The sequence below is a fragment of the Lutra lutra genome, chromosome 4 (genome assembly GCF_902655055.1).
Source record: "Lutra lutra chromosome 4, mLutLut1.2, whole genome shotgun sequence".
In the NCBI taxonomy this organism is placed as follows: Eukaryota; Metazoa; Chordata; class Mammalia; order Carnivora; family Mustelidae; genus Lutra; species Lutra lutra.
This window is the reverse complement of record NC_062281.1, coordinates 20,188,587-20,208,604: the sequence shown is the minus strand read 5'-3', so window position 1 is coordinate 20,208,604 and position 20,018 is coordinate 20,188,587. Positions and strand designations below refer to the sequence as shown.

The following is a 20,018-nucleotide window of genomic DNA, read 5'->3' as shown; positions in this document are numbered from 1 at the left end:
TCACATTTTAATTTCTATCTTCCAGCTTCTTATATTATGTATATACATATACACACATACATCTATATGTAAGGATATATGTGGTGTGTGTGTGTGTGTGTGCTTGTGTGTGTGCGTGTGTGTGTGTGTGTGTGTATATATATATATATATATATCTTGGTTTCTTTAAGCTTTTTAAATCGGAGTATAATTAAGTACAATGTTATATTAGTTCCAGCTGGACAGCATACTGATTTGACAATTCTATAGATGACTTGGGGCTCACCTGGGTAAGGGTAGTCACCATCTGGCACATTGTTTTTATTTACACAGAAATATCATATAAGAAGTTGTTGAGAGCATTGGTTTTCTATTTCAAAACACCTTTACCTGGGCTGCCTGGATGGCTAGGTCAGTTAAGCACCTGACCCTTGGTTTCAGCTCAGGTCATGATCTTGTGGTTGTGGGATCAAGCCCCATGTCGGGCTCTATGGTCAGTGCGGTGTCTGCTTCAGATTCTCTCTCCCTCTCCCTCATCCTCCCTCTCCCTCTCTCTCAAATAAATAAAATCTTAAAAAAAAAAAAAAAACAGAAAACACCTTTACCTACCCCAGTTTTCTTCTGTCATCTGTAAAACATTTCTCAGAGGATATTTATGTCTTGATTATCTGGGCCTGTGGGAGGATGCAGAAGGCTTGAAAGCTACAGATCATTCCTCTGCTCATTTTTTCAGCACTCTCATCGTCTCCCATTGTCAGTCCTTTTCCTGGACCAGTAAACCAGTCAAGTGATAGGCATGGCTTGGGTCTCCACAGCTCTGATGTCCAGCACTTACCCTCCACTGATGTGCCCACTGGAAAAGAAATCTGGTCAGCAGAGACCAGCTCAAGGGTACACAGACCACAGATTACTGCTGGTCTGGGTAATCAGTGCTGTAGGATTAGGGGTTGACTCTATGCCCTGATCTGAACACCATCATTCACACAGGAAAGCGTGGGCTCACCAGGTGCTGTGCTCTGGCTGAGTTGCAGAAGCCTTGTTGGCCAAGTCCGTCTGTGTGACAGGCCCTTCCTCCCTCCTCCATCCGCAGCGGGCACAGCACCAAAGAAACTCGGAGCACGAAAGTTGGCCGGGAGCAGAAAGGGCGAGCATTTGTATCTGTGCCGAGGCTGAATTTGTCATTTTCTAATGGAACTCTTGGCCCAGGGAAGAGTTTTATATTTTATTTCCATAGTAAAGCACCTAGTAGAAATTATTTTTGGCAGAATGCTTCAGTGCTAAGCATGTCCTCAATCACATAGGGGTTTGACCTAAAGCATGTTTGCTTTGGGGAAAGTGATGGACTTACGTTGCAGTTGAAGACCTTGTTGTGCTCGGCCATGTAATTGATTGTAGTCTGTCTTTATTGATTAACATGAATTACTGTTCTAGGCATTCTTGATCGGTCCATTCATTAGGTCCTTAGTGTATATACTCCGATAAGTGGGTAACCTGATAGTCTTTTTTCCAACATCATAAGCTACTATTTCATATGGTTTATAGTCTTAGTTTCTCCAGGGGTGTACAATGGTTTTCATATGTTTTTAGAACAATGCAGGATTTTTTAGAGCAGCATTTCCAAAGTTGTATTATATAGCTCTCTGGTCCAGCAAAATATACTGACCTGAGGTTCTGTGATCAAAATTAATTAGTTAATTAATTAATTAAAAGAGAGAGAGGGTGTGCATACATGCCCACAAGCCGTGGGGAGTGGGGGCAGAGGGAGAGAGAGAGAATTTTAAGCAGGCTTGATGCCCAGTGCAAAGGTTCCATCTCTCAACCCTGAGATCATGACCTGAGCTGAAATCGAGTTGGACACTTAACTGACTGAGCTGCCCAGGGACCCCTGTAATTAAATTTATTTCAAAATTTGAAATTAAAATTATTTCAAACTGCTGTGCACTTTAGTGCCCTTTCGGAAATTCACAAAGCACGCTGGCGTATTAAAAATTCTGGTAAGTCCAGCAGGCAAAAAACTTGTTTAAATTATCTAACACAATGTTTTATCATTTAATAGAAACACTCAAATGAAATCTTAGGATTGTTAAGCTATAGCATTAAAACTATTCAAAGAGGGGGCACCTGGGTGGCTCAATCAATTACGCATCTGACTCTTAATTTCAGCCCAGGTCCTGAGACTGAGCCCCACGTCGGGCTCTGCGCTGAGCATGGAGCTTGCTTAAGATTCTGTCTCTCACTCTCTCTCTGCCTCCTCCTCCTGTTCTCGCTATCTCTCTTAAAAACAAAAATAAAAACAAAAACAAAAACAAATGTTCAAAGAAACTGCTTTTGGTCAAACTGTGTATTGAGATGACTATATAGAGATATATTTTTGAATTGTATTGCTGGTTGAATGAAAAAGACAGAGAATAACCATGCCCTTCCATATCCATATAATTTAACTGTGTATATTCATTTTAATTACTTAGCACATTGTTTTTCTCGAAGAAAGCATTGAGCTATTTCCTATTTTACCATATTTACTTGCCCTCGAATAACTTCACTTACATAAAAATCCGTTCCTATAATCCAGTCCCAAAGGCTTGTTTCCACTGATCTGTCATATTGCTGTTGCCCTTTACCCTTGTTCAGGAAAACTGCAGGGTGGTGTGTCTGGTTGTGCTGAGCCCTGGGAGGGTAGGAGGATGGGACACCAGCCCACGGGAGCTTACCCGCTGACCTGCGTAATGATTGACCTGCTTGGTCTGGGCAGTAGGAATGATCCAAAGCTCTGGCCAGAAGCCTCGTTTAGCACCTCTGACAGGCAGGAGCTGACCCAGGATAGTATAAAGTGCCTCGCTCTGTATTCAGGGTCACTGTCTCCGTGGAATGCCAGCCTCACCCCTCAAGTCACGGTCCTGGTTTTCTCCAGCTTTCTGACGTGGACAGAGCCTTGCGCCTGAGCCTTTGTGACCACGGCTGCTGAATTTCGCTACTTGACTTGCCAAAACAGAGATCGTTTTGTAGCTAAGTTTCTCATGGGTACCATTTCTCTCTCTTATGTCAACTTTCTGTGGGGATCTGAAAGTTTTAAGGTGTGGGCCACCAGCATGTGGACAGGACAGACCCCAGACTGAAGAAACTGAGGGCCATTTGCCCCTGTTAACGCTTCTAGGCCTTCCCAGACCCAAAGAAGAGCTCCTTGCCCGGTTTAAACAGCATCCTTAATCCATCATGAGAGGAGACCTTCATGTTTGTATTAAAATTTACTTCTCTAGAATGTCTGGAAGAACTTCAGAGAACAGGTATCCTTCAGGAGAGTGATAAGGTCTGCCGCAATTCTAGATTGGAGTACAGACATCTGAGATCTTTGTGCCTGGGCCACCTAGCCCCGTGGCCCCATAGCTCTCAGGCCTCCGCATCTACCGCTGACTGAGGCAGATGGGGCTGGGTCAGACAACTGGACTGCAAAGTGGGGCAGCCCAGTTGAGAATGAATGAGAGGCAGGGCCGGAAGCCTACAGACGTGTAGAGCAGGGAAAGTTGCAGCCTGACCTCCGCTCTAAATGCAATGGAATTTTAGACATTTCGGTCAATTATTCAATTTCTATATGATCTCAAGCTTGTTTGTCAAGTGTGTCTTTAGTCTGGTTTCTCCCCTTCCCTTCTGATGACTTGGTCTCCATGCTGTAGGAAAATGTTTGTTTCCAGAGACCTAAAAGGAAACGGATGTTACAAGAGGCCCCAGACTGTAACCTTATTTTTAGTTTTGTCTGAATCAAGACGCTCTTAAAAAAAAAGAGAGAGAGAGAACAATTAGTTGCATCTTTTCTAAGATGTTTGCTGTTCTGTTTCATATGACTCCTCTCCTCATTCCCGTGCCTTAAAAAACAGCCATAGGAGTCATTAAAATTCGCACTTGATCTAGCATCTTTGCCTATGGAGCTGTTTTCCTTCTGATGGTTCTTTTGCTCAAAAAATGGAAACTTTAAAGTCACTGGGCATTACAACTCCACAGTGTAGCATGAAATATGGGAATCATCAAAAGCTTAGTCAACCGTTCAGCATTCAGTGCATTTTTTTAAAAGATTTTATTTATTTATTTGACCCAGAGAGTGCACGAGGAGGCAGAAGGGCAGACAGAGAGGGAGAAGCAGACTCCCCACTGTGCAGGGAGCCCGACACAGGGCTCCATCCCAGAACTCCCGATCATGACCTGAGCAGAAGGCAGACGCTTAACCGACGAAGCCACCCAGGCTCCCCCAGCATTGAGTACATTTTCAACTAGAAGAGGTTGTTTGCTACATTTTCTCTTTGGCAACTCTTCATTCACCTTTTAGGAATTCCAGAGCAGTAGGCTGTGGTTTCTTGTAAGGCAAAGGGGGGAAGGGGAAAGAAGAGAAGGATCTCTAATTTATGGAGTACGTTCTGTGTGCCTGTGTGCCCGCACCATACTAGGCCCTTTCTGTACCTAAGGCCATTTAATACCAGCATCTGAATACTAAAATCCTAGAGAAAGAAACGGTTCCAGGAGGAATAGTTCTATTTCTTCCTTCTTTTCTTCTACTTTGAAAGGAATTAAAGTGTCTTCCACAAGACTGCAGGCCACAATCGAATGGCCATGACTTCACATCACAACCTTGAATGACATCCTTTTTTTTTTTTTTTTTAAATCACATCAAGTCGAAACCCATTTCTGGACCATGTTGTCTATCATAACTTTATTTTACATGATTCTCTAGTGGCTGTTCTCCACTGTAGACAGGGGAGAATTTTTACATTTCACAAACAGATCATGCTTGTATCTTCATCTGCCCACAAATAAATCTAATCAAGTGATTCTGGCACTTAAAATCCTCTAATGGCTCCCCATTACAATGAGAATAAGGTCCAGACGCCTTCCTGTGGACTGCAGTGTCCATGATCTGGACCCTGCTGAGAATAACATTACTTCTACCCTGTTTTGCTTATATAAGACTCCATTGGCCTTGGGGGTGTCCCTCCCAAGTACCAAGTTTTCCTGCCTAAGGCTGGATGACAGGCTCTACTATTGTCATCAAAGTCTCAGATTAAAGGTCAGTCTTTTAGAGGAGCTTCCGTAAAAACCCTGGGATAGTCTCCCTGTCTCTCTCCAGTCACTCTTTACCATTATTACTCTGTCTTAGGTTTTGAAGGCATAGTATTTATCAGAATCTGATAATAGTACTTACATGTTTATTATCTATCTGTCTCTAGTAGCTCCATAAATGTAGGGACCTTGTCTGTCTTAACTACTATGTTCCCAGTACTTAGCACAATTCCTAGTGTTTAGTAAGTGCTGGAAACAATTTTTGAATGATCCAATGAATCTGTGCTTCCATAGAAAGGCTGAAAAGTTCACCCATTGAACACCTGTATTGCGTCCCCACACATGTCATATGCATTCTCTCTTTTATTTTTCTATCAACTTTTGAAAGTGGAAGGGAAGCGTTCTTCTGACGTTACGCATGGGAAAACTGAGACCCAGTGAATCTCTTTCCCCAACTCACCCCGTCTGTGAACGTCAGAACTAGATTCAAGCCTGGTCTCACTGCCCAAAGCCCTACTAATGTTTCCTACTGCATTATTTCATAAAATGCAAATCCACGAGGCAGAATTAAATAGATGATATATCCCAATAAAACCTTAAACTATTGCAAATTACTCATGGATGCATGAACTTTGATGTCTCCTGTGGGAAGAATTTATATTTAATTCAAATGAATTATTAGGGCAGTCACGTGTTCTCCTGTGTTGGCTTGAAGATCAAATACATAATTTTTATTCTTGGCACCAGCCTCTCACTTGGGTCAGCTCTAGATCTTACTGGGTCACCCAAGTGAAAGAGGCAGAATATTCGTTCGTGTTAGTTTAATCACCTACTATCAGGGTAAACCATTCAGCCTTCACAATGTGAAGAAATTTGAGCTGTATTTACAAATAAGGCACAAAAGCTATCCTTGCTCTTTTCTGGAAAGTTTCTTTTTTTCTGGTGGGGATAATTAAATCCTGTGAGAAACAGTATTCAAGTTTTTATGCAACCCATGCCAACAGTCAGGAGGGATTTCAAGACTCCTGGCTTCTCTCGTGTTTCCTGCTGTGATGAATTGATGGATGTGGATTTAGGGGCCTCTTTTCTCTTTGTTTGTTTCTTTGCATGTTTATATAGAAACAGAGCTATCTGATTCAGAGTAAGGTATGCATGGTCATTGTGTTCTTTTTTTACACTTTCAGAAATTCCTATTTCTTATATGGAAGGAAAAAAAGTAAAAATCCTGCTTTTTGGACTTTCTTCCTCATAGCAACAAACCTAGATCTCTCATGGACTTTTCCTTCTGAACCAAGAGAGGCCCAGTTGGGCAAACCATCCGAAGTTCCTAATTAATTTAGCCAAGACAGTTTGGGCATTCAAGTAGCAAATTGTGGGATCATGGTCAACACAGATGAAAAAAAATGCTTTCTGTTAACTGTGTTAAAGGTAGTTCTTTTTCAGTTGAGTTCAGGAAATTCATGCGTGGGAATAAAAGGTGATGTCTTATGCAGCATGCTATGCTTCTAGCCATCTTGTCCCTTAGTTGACGGATAGCAGTAGGGTTAGTGTCCCTTTGCTCATCATTAGGCATGACTAGCATTGGGGGAGAAAAGACCATTTTGCGGGGGGTCCCTGCCTGCACAAGAGGCCACTTCTCAGGGCCTCTGCTCAGACCCCTTAGCTGCTCTGTGCCCTTCCTTAACAGAGGGTGATCTTCATGTCCTCTTCTGACAGCCTTCCAGAAGACAGGGCAACTTGGCACAGTTCTTTGTTAAGTCGGTATTAGCCACCTACCACGCACCAGACACTATGTCAGGCCTTCATGGGATTTTCAGTCTAGAGAAGAGAGACATTAACCAAGTAATTCCATTCTTAAATATATGATTATAAACAGATGAGAACTATGAAGAAAAGGACTGGAGTTTCTCATTTTTGTAGGGTGGTGGGAAGAATGACAGGGAACACTTCCCTCAGGAAAAATGCTTGAGCTGAGATCTACAGAGCGGAGAGAAGTCAACTAAACTTGAGTGTGTCTGTGCACGTTGTGTGTGTGTGTGTGTGTGTGTGTGTGCGTTCTGTGTACATGTGTGTTATACACACACATGCATACACACAAACATACACACAAAGGGTTTATTCCATATAGAAGAAACTCAGAAAAGAATCATTGTTCCTCATAAGACAAGAATGGAAGCCATGGCTAGACTATACTGTGAAGAGAATTTTGGAAGGAGGGGTAGCAACGAGATAGGGTAGAGTGTTTCTCAACTTACTTATTATTATCTTTCCCGAAGGAGCCTTTTTAAGACATTTTTCATCCCTCCCATGAAGTTTGGATAACACAGATGCACTGTATTCCTGTTTATGTACACTATGCGTGTATGTGTACGTGTGTGTGTACACGTGGATATGCTTTGTACATAAAAAGAGGAAGATTTTTTCACACTCCATTTTGGGGCAGTTTTTCACCTTTGGTGGCTAAGTCACACCTAATGAGAATGCATGAGTTAGGCAAGGAAGCTCAGGTGCTTTATAAAATTGTGTTAAATTGAATTGCAATGGTCATGTAACCAAATATATAGCTTTTAAGTGTATAGTTTGATAAACCTTGTTAAATGTACGCACTTGCGTAACAACCTTCAGAACAAAGACCATTTCCAGCATTCCAGAAAGTTCCCTCATGCCTCACTGTTATGATTTCTGTCACCAGAAATTAGTTCAGGTTTTTAGAGTCAGATAGATTCCTGGCTGCACGCCTCATGTCTCTGTGATGTTTAGCAAATTATTTCATTTCTCTGGGCCTTTTTCTCATCTTGTAAATGAGGAAAGATGTGGAGTCTTCCTCACAGGGTTGGTGAGGGAGGCATGCTGTCCTGCCCCCTTCCCCACAGTGTGAATACACGGGCATCTCTAAGAGGCGTCCATTGGGATCAGGCTTATAGCATAAGCTGATGATTACTTCGGGCCTGGTGATCCTTCTAGTTCCCTGAGCTCTGGCCCTAACAGTCTGTGTTTCCCTTTGCCTTGTGACCACAAATCCTGCCTGCTTCTCTCATTTCCCAAATGTTTCTCCTCCTGTGCTCTTCTAGAAAGCTGCCACCATGCTGAGAAGGACACAGGTCCTTTCTCAGTGGCTTCATCTAGTGAGCCTATTACAAGCACCTCTAGTTCCCCCACTTTCAGAATCTCCCAGAACCATATCTGACTTATCTTGGCTGGTCATGCTCCTTCCTTTCATCTGACCCATCCTCCTCATTCCTTATCTTGTGGCCCATCCCATGTTCCCAAAGGCTCAAGTCTCCAGGTAGTGTGCCCAGTGCTGGGTCATAGGATGAAGAGTCAGGCTTGGGTGTCATACAGCAGGTGTTTAAATCCCACCTTCACCACTTGTAAAGGACCTAGGATAATGGCTTAAACTCTAATCTCAGCCTCAAGTTCTTCATTTTTACAGTGACACTTAAAATAGTCACTCACAAGTCAAATGAAATGAAATGTGTCCTAGGACCGTAGTTGGCCATCATAAACCCATAAAAAATGTGTGTAGGTGCCAGTATTAAATTGCTTATTCCAATTATTGTGGTATTCTGAGTCTGCTGGCTCATCTTTGCTTAAATAAGTTTATATTTACAAACATGTAGTACAGACTCTTCAGTAGCTGAAGTGGGGTATCGTGGGGAGCCTGGTCTAGATAATCAGAGGTCCCTGCCATGTGGCACCGTGCCATTGCAATTTGATCACTTTCTTAGAAATGCCAAACCTCCATTTTTCATGTTAAAATGGCAATGATCCGTGCTGTGAAATGTGTAAGCCTGATGATTCACAGACCTGTACCCCTGGGGCAAATCATACATTATATGTTAATAAAAATAATTAAGATATGGTTAAAAAATGGCAATGATCATTGCTTCATGGCATAAGTGTGAGGACAGATAAGAAAACATGCATGAAGTATCAAGCCCAGAGCTGTCCGGAGTAGACCTTCAGTAAGGATTGTCTCCTATGTCTCATCGCATGTAAGATGCATTGATTGTAAGATGGAACCCAATTTCAGAGCTGTGCATCGTAGAATCAGCAGTTACTGGCATTACGTCAAGTCCCAGCCCCACCAATTCCTATACATCTAGCAGTGAGTTTGTTTTGCTTGCTGCAAACCTTGTTCAGCATTGAGTTGAAAATAAATGCTTTTATGCACAACTGTTGCAAAAGTCATCTTTTACAAAAACAAGGACATGTCAAGTTTTAGAAATGTCTTGGTATAATCCTGAGCCATTCCTACACCGATCTACTGTGGTTTCTAATGCTGGTTTTCTTTGTGCTGGATCCCTGAGGACAGGAGGAAAGGCAAATACTGAGAAGTGAAAACCTTGACATCCCTCAGACCTCAGTAGATTAGGTGGTCACCCTATTTTTCTGTGTCACACCTGAATAGTTATGTGAGGCCAAATCCTGTCAACCTTCTAAAGGATTCCTCAAGGGCAGATAACCCTAAGACTGCCTCCAGGTATAAAGTCAGTGACCCCTACCCCCCAAGACTCACCTGTACCTGGAAGAAATCAAAAACGACCCCAACCAAGGCTGGACATCTCCTTCCACAGCCATGCTCCTGAATTTATCCATGACCAGTCCAAGTATCTGGAAGAGTAAAGATAAGTACAATACTGTTTACTGTCTCCACTGATGTGTGACTTACAGAAGATTTCACAGTTTGGGGCTGTAGATCAGCGACTATTAGGTGTCACTATTTTATGAATGGCGTAAGATCCTTCCAAACAGTGGTTAAGACCAGTATTTTTTGTCATGTACAAGCTGGAAAGAAGTCAGTCCAAGGCTGAGATGTGTCTCTGTGATCTCTGATTCCTATTTTGTATATTCACTTGCTCAGTTTCCATTGCCAAGGTCACTTGAAGGTCTAGGATGGCTGCTGGAACCATGAGGTTTGCATTCCAGCCATCCATAAAAGACAAAGGGAAGGAGAAGGGCACTTTTATTCCTTTAAAGATTCTTCCTAGAAACACTGCTTCTGTTTACATCCCATTGGTCAGAATATAACCACACATGGCCACACTTAGATACAAGGAAATCTGGGAAATGTTCTTTATTCTGAGTGACTATTATGGGTTGAATTGTATACCCCCTCCAAAAAAAAGACACGTATAAGTTCTAATCTCCAGTACCCGAGAAGGTGACCTTAGGCAAATAGAATCTTGACAGAAGTAATCAAGTTATGATGAAGTCATTAGGGTGGGCCCTAGTCCATGATTGGTGTCCTTATAAAAAGGAAAAAATTAGAAATACAGACTGATACGCACATTAGAAATGCAGACAGAAGACACACAAGGAGAAGATGTCCGTGGAACTGGATGGTACATCTATAAGCCAGGGATTGCCAGCGGCAAGCAGAAGCTGGAAGATGTAAGCAAGGATCTCCCCTGGAGCCATCAGAGAGAGCGTGGCTTTGCTGATGATACCTTAATCTCCTACTTCTAGACTCCAGAACCATGAGACAATGAATTTCTGTTGTTTTAAGCCACCCTGTTCTTGGTATTTGTTATGGCAGCCCTAACACAGTTGCCATGTATCCAAGAAAAAATGGAGGTTCTATTAATAAAGAGGGAAAAGGGCACCTGGGTGGCTCAGTGGGTTAAAGCCTCTGCCTTCCACTCAGGTCATGATGTCAGGGTCCTGGGATCGAGTCCCACATCTGGCTCTCTGCTCCACAGGGAGCCTGCTTCCTCCTCTCTCTCTCTCTCTCTGCCTGCCTCTCTGTCTACTTGTGATCTCTGTCTGTCAAATAAATAAATAAAATCTTTAAAAAAAAATAAAAATAAAAATAAAATAAAGAGGGAAAAGACAATGGATACTAGGGGACAACTTGTAGTTTCTGTCACTGACCATAAAAAGCTGTACAAACATCCTTCAAGCAATATTGACTGAGTACCTACTGCCTACGGTGCCCTGTGGGGATCCAGTGGTAAGGAAAGCCAGCGAGGTCCCTGCCCTCGTGGAGCTTCCGGACTAGCGACAAGGGAGATATTAGTAATTCACACACATATTTAGTTATGCACTGTGATGTATATGTTTAGTAGGCATATTACCAGATGCAAGACTTGGAGTCTCAGATACAAATTTCTGTAGGTTTGCACATTTCATTCATTTTCAGAATCCCAGGAGGAGCACTCTGAAGTCAGGGGCTGAGTCTGCCCGTTGCCTTCAGCATCAGAGTCTCTGAATTCAACCCACTGCTCTTATTCTGCCAGTTGAAATGAAATGTTGTTGATCTTATAGCTTGTGGTTCTCAAGGGAGAGCCTGTGAGAGAAAGTAAAATGATGGAGAACAAGATGGGAAAACATCCGTTTGGCAGAGGGTCGGATCACTGAAGCAGGAATTATGGATGTTGAGTTGATTGAATGCTTTGTTTTGCACATTCCTCCTCCTCCTCCTCCAGCCTCTTCCATCCCAGGCCATATCATGACCCTCCACCCAACTGCTTCTGTGGGTGAAGTCCTAGAAGTCCTGCTTGTTTTTCTCTTCTTCCTCCAATGCAAGACACTTCCAAAATGTATCTCGAATGCATCTGTTTGTCTTCATTTCCCCCCCTCCAAAACCCTGTCCTCTCTCACCAGGATTACTGTGGCCCTAATTGGTCTCCTTACATGTGATTTTGTAGCCTTATCATCTGTCTCCCATGTTGCAACGAAAGGAAATCTAGTTCTGCCACTCTCTTGCTTGAGTTCCTTCATTGTGTCCATGTTACTTTTAGCATGAAATCTAAAAACCTTACCATGGCCTACATAGTCCCACATGAACCTACCCCCACCTATCTTTCAAATCTTACCTCCTAGCCACTCTCGTCCTTGCTCCCCTCCATCATCACATTGTAGATCCTCAAACCAGTGATTGTTTTCTCTCCATGGGCCTTTTGCACTTGCCACTCCTTCCTCTTAGGATTCTCTTCTCACAGCTTGTCACGGGATCCCTCCTTATTTTTTACACCTCCCCTTACAGGTCTCCTCCTCTTCAGTGGGGATGGAACGTCTTCGTAGCGTTTTCACACCCGTATCTCATTGGCTGGAATTGTGTTGTGTGGTCATTTCTGGGGGTGCTGACGTTTTCAATATTTCACTCTTCACCTTTTATAGGGTAAGAGAAAGAGAGGTTGGGCCAAAGTAGGGTGGCTGAATTCTGTGCTATCTGCTGAGCCCCTCGTTTTTCTCTTTCTTCCTTCCCTGCTTATTCCCTTCACAGATAAGTATTTGTCTTTTTCTTAAAGGAGAACTTAGGGAGTTCTCCCATTTTTTTAAAAAAGATTTTATTCATTTATTTGACAGACAGAGATCGCAAGTAGGCAGAGAGGCAGGCAGAGAGACAGGAAGGGAAGCAGACTCCCTGCTGAGCAGAGAGCCTGATGCGGGGCTCAATCCCAGGACCCTGGGATCATGACCTGAGCCAAAGGCACACGCTTTAACCCACTGAGCCACCCAGGTGCCCCTATTTGTCTTTTTCTAACCCTCCTCTAGGATACATGCTCTATGAATGCAGGGATAACATCTAATTCTTCTTCTACTACATTTCCAATAAATGTTTATTGAGTCAACAAGTTAATTTCTGTGGCCAGCGATGGTGGAAACTCTGATCCAGACACTGTCTCTGCTTTACTAGAATAGAAAGGCTTGTTAATATGGCAGATAGCCAGTGGGATTTCATTCTAGCCCTTGCCACACCACGTGACCCTTAACAGGTGCTCAGAAATTTTTTTAGAAATCCCAGCCAATTGGTTTCCATTTATTCAAGTCTTACTATTTCTAAGGTATTAAATAAATCCTTGGAAGTTGATTCCCAAGGCCCCATCATTATAGTCTTAGGTAATATAATATAATATGTATATTGTGTGTGTGTGTGTGTGTGTGTGTGTGTGTGTGTATATACACACAATGTATAATATAATATGCAACAACAAGATAATTTATCTGAAAATCCCTAGCACCTTGCCGGTACAGAGTCCATCCTCATCTTTATTTATTTTTTTTTATCTTTATTTTTTAAAAGAATTTGAGCATGTCAGTTGATGTCTAGACAATACATCATTTCAGTCAGATACAGAGGCAGACAGCACTGAACATATTTGCAAAAGAAGATAGATTTTCCATCTGGGAGCACATGTCCCACCCTTTCAGTAGATTTCGTGGAGAACAAGTGAAAACAGCCCTACGATAATTTAAAACAGTATTTGTTGAGTAACATTACATGCTAGGCACTATGCTAGGTGCATTATCTCTGGGCTTTCATTTACAATCACCTCTGTCCTGGGACAGAGTATTGTCTCCCTTTCTACAGCTGGGGAAAATAATGAGGTTTGGAGGTTTAAGAACTTTGCCTACATGGGAATTCAGATATGCCTGGGTCTAGATCATATGCTTTGGAATCATTATTGTTTATGTGTGGAACGGCTTATATCAAGAGAAGATAGAAGCCAGAAATACCCTTAATAACACAGGGCTTTAGAGGATCCTGGGCCAGAAGTGTAATACTGCATTTGGGGCCCCTCTGCAGTGGTTCTTATTGTACAGCTGTGTCCTCCGGTTTCATGACACTGATGGATGGCATTCTTGCAAAATGAGAAATCCAAATCACTGAGCTGTTTAAAAGTGAAAGGGTGGAGTTTGGGGAACTAGAAAAAAACACAGCCTTCTCTCAACTTTCTGTGTCCCAAAGATCTGAGCAGCCCAAATCTGTGGATCTTTAAGATGTTAGTATGATCCCCAGCATTGAACTGGGCTTCTGAATGAAAGTGTTCTGCTGGCTGGAAGCCCAGAAGCATGCATCCTGGTGTCTCCTGATAGCAAGTATGGGTCCCGACAATGTTCTTGTGGAGAGCCTTAAGCAAAGTCTGGACCGAACGTCACCAGACGCCTTGTTCCACCCTGGGCTTTAATATCTGGTTTTTCCTTCTTCTGTGTTTTGTCTGACACTGACAAGTGCTTGTTCTGGCTGAGTCCCATACTGTAGAGACGTCTCTCTCTGAGCTAAGACTTTACTTTCTGCCCCATCTGTCCTCCAGCCCCCATGCAAATCCATATTCCTTCCACCAGTCCCATGGTGGAATTAGAGGGCAGGATGTGCAGAACCTCCGGGCTGGCAGACCCCCGAGGATGGTCTGGCCCCAGGACCTCTCTAGGCCAGTACAAGTCTTCTGGGTCTTTTGTGACCTGATACCATCTTCAGCCTAGTTTGATTTCTGGGGGGACGAAAGCCATTGTGGTTATGTGATTAATGCTTGTTGGTTCTCCTTTTATTCTTGGCTCTTGTCCAGGATTTTCATTGAATATCTTTATAAATGAAATGTGTTTGAAATTCAACATCGTATAAATGTCTGTTGAATTACCAACAACAATGGAAGGTATTATTTTCTCTATCAATAATCAGAAGCTTAGAGCTAGAAGATTCTGCTGATTCTTAATATTATCTTGGGGTCATATGCCTCTTTGAGAGTTCAGTGACAGCTATGGACCCTCTTCCCAGAAAAACAAACAAAAAGTTGTGTGTGTGTGTGTGTGTGTGTGAGAGAGAGAGAGAGAGAGAGAGAGACATTTGCACACAGTTTAATGTTGTTCACGGATTATCCAAAATTTATTCGTGGATCCCGGGATAAGAATCTCCCAGTCTAACCTTCCCATGTTGTCAGTAAGGAAAGTGAATCCCACCTAAATGAACTGACTCACCCAGGGTTAAGTGAGAAAACCAGAACTAGGACCTGATCATGCTGGTTTCTGTGTGCGATGGATCAACTCAATGCTTGGCCCCTGGACATTCAATTTAGACTGTTTTTATCCCTCCTATACCCCACCCCTACCATCGTAGTCATTTTAGTAACTAATATGATTTGGGCTATTTGAGTTTATATTATGGTCAACTATTTTTAATAATAATTTTTATACTAATAGTGCCTTGCTTTTGTGACACCTGTGTTGGAGACTCACATTCCTCATTGTATTCTCACAACTCCCTGAAATAGAAGTGAGTGTGTATTATAAACTCCATTTTACATGCAGGAAAATCAAGACCCAAGGAAAGCTGTTCAGGGTCAAGTGAGAAGTGAATGGTAGCTCTTGGTGTGCCCTGAATTCCCATTTCGGGGAACCGGGCTTGCATAGAATCTTCTTGTTTAGAACAAGCATAAGAAAGAGCACAAAGCTCCTTGAATTAATGCCCAGACCAGTGTTTCTCCGGCCTCCCTGTAATCGGAATCACTTGGGAAACTCCTCCAACATATCCAAAGATACGGACACAGTTGATCTGGGCTGAGGCCCAGATATGGGCGCTTTGTGGAAACTCCTAGACGACTTAAATGTGTAGCGGCCAAAAGTGAGAATTATCATCCAAACTTCACAAAAGGTGGATACAGTGCTACCTGATCTCGTCCTGTGGTTGGATAAGGGGCTGCCCTGACTTTCATGCCTGAAATTCAAAGGGAAGACAGCATTCCATATAGTTTGTTTTTGAAATGCGCTGCGAAGACATTCAGACAGTATACTTTGGGTCTGGAGGGATTAACTTGCAGCGTCTCAGTGACAAGCACATTTGGAAATGGATTAGCTCCACTTGATATCAGAATTGGCCCAAAGTAGAACAAGCCAAAAAGCAGCCCGTAAACCTTAGTAACACTGATTGCGCACAGTTATTCCTCAGGCTGACTTCTGGGCTGCTGTGAACTATGTGGTGCCATGGGTGGGTCAAGAAACCCAGCTTCCCCCAGCCGCCGGCGTAAAACACAGCTCTCGTTGCATGTCTTGTACCTCAGGATGGAATTTCGGGATGGAGTTTCAGCCGCATTTGATGGTGAGGTTGCCACTTAACAACTGTGGCCTTGTACCCTGGGAAAATTGCACTGTGTCAGGTTCTTTTAGAGATGTAGAGGCTTTTTGGAAGAAAAAGGAAATAGACCGCCTACTGGGCCAAGGAAAGTTGAAGGCTGGTGGAGGTCAGCTGCTTTTTAATTCAAATACATGTGGGGTCTTTAGTTTGAAGAGGTGATGTTTCTCTGCCGAGAAACCTCTCCTCATACCTAGATCTGTCTAGTCACCCAGATTAGGCAGAAGTTTGTGCTAACTGATGAAAAGTTCACAAAGCGAGGTGTTAAAGGGGGCTCTCTTGCTGGGCTGGGAAAGCCAGAGATCTGCTTAGAGAGGGCCCGCAGAGGGAAAAAGCTGCCTTTGTTGTGGCTATGTGTGATCAGCTGTGTTACTACAGTGGGACCGAGGGACCCTAATGGGGCTGTGTTCCAGGCAGGGTAGCCACCTGCACGTACCCTCAGCTGGGGTTGACGAGGTCAAATTCACAGAGCCAGAGTAATCAGGACCAGGCACACACCATATCTTTGTAGGCCCACTAGTGGCATGACTGTCTCCTGCCTTAGCTAGGTCAGAGGAGGCAGAGGACCAAGGGGTCCCCGTGTCTGTGTGCACCGGAATTTTGGGCCGCAGGGCACAGGGCTGCACTCTGTGGAACACAACTTAGGGGTCTCAGACTCTGTGGAAAGTCTGAAGTCATTCTAGTCAGGAGCTTCTGATCTTGTGGAAATAGGATGTATACAGAGAAATAGCTGGAAAAAAACAACATTTTCCATATGTATTAGCAGACACCTCGGTTGTTTATGGTTCCCAAAACTCGATTTCCGGTTGGGTGACCCGAACGTTCATTTCCAAACATTTTGGGATGGGACTGTAAGGGAAGCTGGTGAAGAAATCTAGAAGGCGGTGACCTCCTTGGCGATGGGAGGCTTGACACCACAATTGGTCAGAGGGCTATCAGTCGGGGAGAAGAACCGGATATGGAACAACAGACCGGAACCCCTCCACGGCATCTCTGTGTCAGCCTCTCACTGTATTTAACCACGGCAGCCATGAGTGATGTTCGCTGTCTTACTTCTGCTTACCACATAGTATGCAGATTTCTCCTTGTGGCCACTGCGACCTGGAAGTACACTGGAAAGGGAATCTGGGAAATGTAGTTCTGGCTTGGCCAAGGGGCCGATACAGAGCCCCTCCTCTTATTTATTATATTAATGCTCTTCCTAAAATCAGGCCCGCAGAATATCCCCAGTACAAATACAAAGAAGGGGTGGGGACACTGAATATGAGATCCATCTGGTCAAGGAGGAGAGAGGATGAAGAGGATGACCTCAAGGAATTGTACCCAGTACTTGCTACCGCATGTGAAATTAGATTATATACCTCTAGAGTTGCTTCTACCATTGTCTCTGTAAGCAAAAACTATCTCTTTGTTCCCTCTGGCTCCTTGGGGTAGGGACCCAAGACAGAGGAAGTAATTAAAATAGGAGTCCCATGTTTGGTCTTTTCTCTCTAAACGTAAAAAACAAACACACACCTCATTCTAGCAAACTCTGGTTCTGTGCATAACATGACTCATCTCAGGTACTTTATGAAAGATGGAAGCAATAGGACCAAACTGACTATGGCCATCTGGGACACTTTCCTGGATCATTTTTGAATGCCCAGAATGGAAGCCCATTTTCCTGGGTTAACCTACAAATTAATCACTTTCTCGCATTAAGACTTAGCAAAGCTGTTCAGTCCTGGCTCAGAATCCAGTGGTTTGGCATTCGAGTAAACATGCGTGGGTGTGGGAGCTGGCCCAGGAGGGCAGACCACTTAATGGAATGTAATGTCTGGTATGTTCTTCAGGGATAACAGGAAGAAGGAACCCATTTTAGTTGGGCGTCACGGTGAGCACAGTGACGGTTGCTTAATGTGTATCATCTGTCTCATCTTTGTCCCAACCCTATAACCTGGATATTAGCTCTATTTTGTAGTTGAGACTGACAGAATTTGAGTCATAGCCTCTGGTTGTGTGAGTAAATGGAAGAGCCAAAAGCCAAACTAGCCCAGGTCTGTCTGTTTCCAGAACCCTTGGTCTTTCCATTGTATCATGGTACCCTCCAAATGTGTTGGGATTATTTAATTTTCTGGTCCTCAATTTTTCTACCTGGGCTAATCTTGGCAAAGTCAGTTACCAACTCTGCCAGGGATTAGGTGTTTCTCTAGGAATGGAGATAGTGGACAGAACCCCAGTCTTCAAATCCATACAGTGTGCAAGGTTCCTAAAGATGTTATGATCCATAACATAACACAAAGGCCATACCTACTGTTTATTGCTAGACCCTGGGAGGTGGGAGTGGGGTGAGGTTTACTCCCAATCTTTAGCCAAGTCAGCATGGAACCTCCCCAGTTCCTTCAGTACAAGTCCCTAAACTGAGAGGGTCCTGAGGAGCCTGAATGGCAGCCCTGTCCTTGGCCCACAGATCGCTTGGTCCCAAATATAGCCCCATGTACTGGTAAAATAAGAGTTTCTAGAGAAGAAACAGAGGCATAGTTTCCTCTGCCAGGGGTACTCAGCTCCCAGCGACCATGACAAAGAATTTCTGAGGTTACTTAGTCCAGATAACGTGCTCACAAAGACCACACTCTATCTTAGACCTATTTTCAACCCGTTTACTTCCTCCCCCACAGAATTACCACCTACTTGTGACCCGTGCTATCTCTGCGAAATACACACGCATACACACCACTTTGTTCTCAGCTCCAATCACAGCGGCACCACCTTGGGGGTAGAATAAAAAGAATGAGACTTTGGTTCACTCTTAAAGGTTAGATAATATCAGGGCATCTGGGTGGCTCAGTTGGTTGGGCATCTGCCTTTGGCTCAGGTCATGGTCCTAGGGTCCTGGGGTCCTGGGATTGAGCCCTGCATCAGGCTCCTCGCTCAGTGGGGAGCCTGCTTCTCCCTGTCCCACTGCTGCTCTGCCTGCTTGTGCTCTCTCACTCTCTCTGTCAAATAAATAAATAAATTCTTAAAAAAAATGGTTAGATAATATTACCAACACACTATAAATCACCTCTTATGAGTAAAATAGTATATGAAAAACGTGATGAATAACCTTACTGTGTATTGCCTTTTGTTTAGTCTCTTTTAAAACTTTTACTATATTCATTTTGCTTTTTAGCATAGTCCAAAAAAAAGCATAATCATTTCTGGGTGTTAAGTGCCTAATAATAAATAGCATTCTAAGGGCAAATAGCTAATTGGGTAAAAGGTTTCTGTGGAGGAAAGAATTTGGGGTCAGGGAGGAAGTTGGACCTTCTGGAACCTCTTTCCTTTTAGCCATGAGCTCCCGTGGGAGTTAACACATGGCATTGGGAGTGTGTGTCTCCTGCTGCTGGAAGCCCCAGTTCGCCATTCTTGGAATTCGAAGGAACTTTCTGTATCCAGAGTGCAAGCCAACTTTGTCAGGGGGGGCAAGGTAGGAGTGATAATTTGCATATTCTCTGTGGTATTCAAAGGCTCCCAGATAGCAGATTCCTTTCCTTCAGTAGTAAAGGAATTCCAAGGAATCTTGTGGTTATAATGTGCGTACATTGCTTCTCTTCAGTGCCTGGACGCTGCTTATAACCTCAGGGAACCGCCAGGTCAAGAGTGTGCTGTCTGGCCTTAGCACAAGCAGATCTTGGAAGTGGTCCCAGTGAATCCAGAGCAGCATGTGGGAAAGGGTATGAAGCACCAGGACAGGCCACAAATCCTCCATGTAGCCTCAACCCCATTTCCAGAGGGAATCCCCTGGAAGGCAAATTTTCATCCTAAATCTGGAAATCTAAGTTCAGTGGACCCCATATCTCCCCCTCCTTGAAGTACGCCACAGTCCCCCATGACTGGCACCTCCCCCCACAATGGAGCAAAGTGGACTAAGGGTGAGCCTGGGTCTGAAGCAGACCTTTGGTCGATTTGGGCTGGAAGGGGTTTCTGTTAGAAACCAGCAGGCACTTGGCATTCCTCAGTCAGAAACAAAAATTCTTCAGTGTTGCTTTTTGTTGTTGTTTTATTGGGAAAGTCACTCGTAACATATCCTTGACTTTCCTTCGAGGCTGATGGCACAGTCTGTTCTTTGGGGACATCACAGGGCCCTATAGTGTGCTGAACGTGCATAAAGCTTAGAGGA

At 43.6% G+C, this 20,018-nt stretch overlaps 1 protein-coding gene across 1 annotated transcript in view; it reads left to right on the top strand.

Moving 5' to 3' along the window:
• DEPTOR (DEP domain containing MTOR interacting protein) overlaps positions 1–20,018 on the top strand; it is a 133,303-nt gene that overhangs the window by 100,271 nt on the left and 13,014 nt on the right. The gene's annotated exons all lie outside the window — the stretch shown is intronic.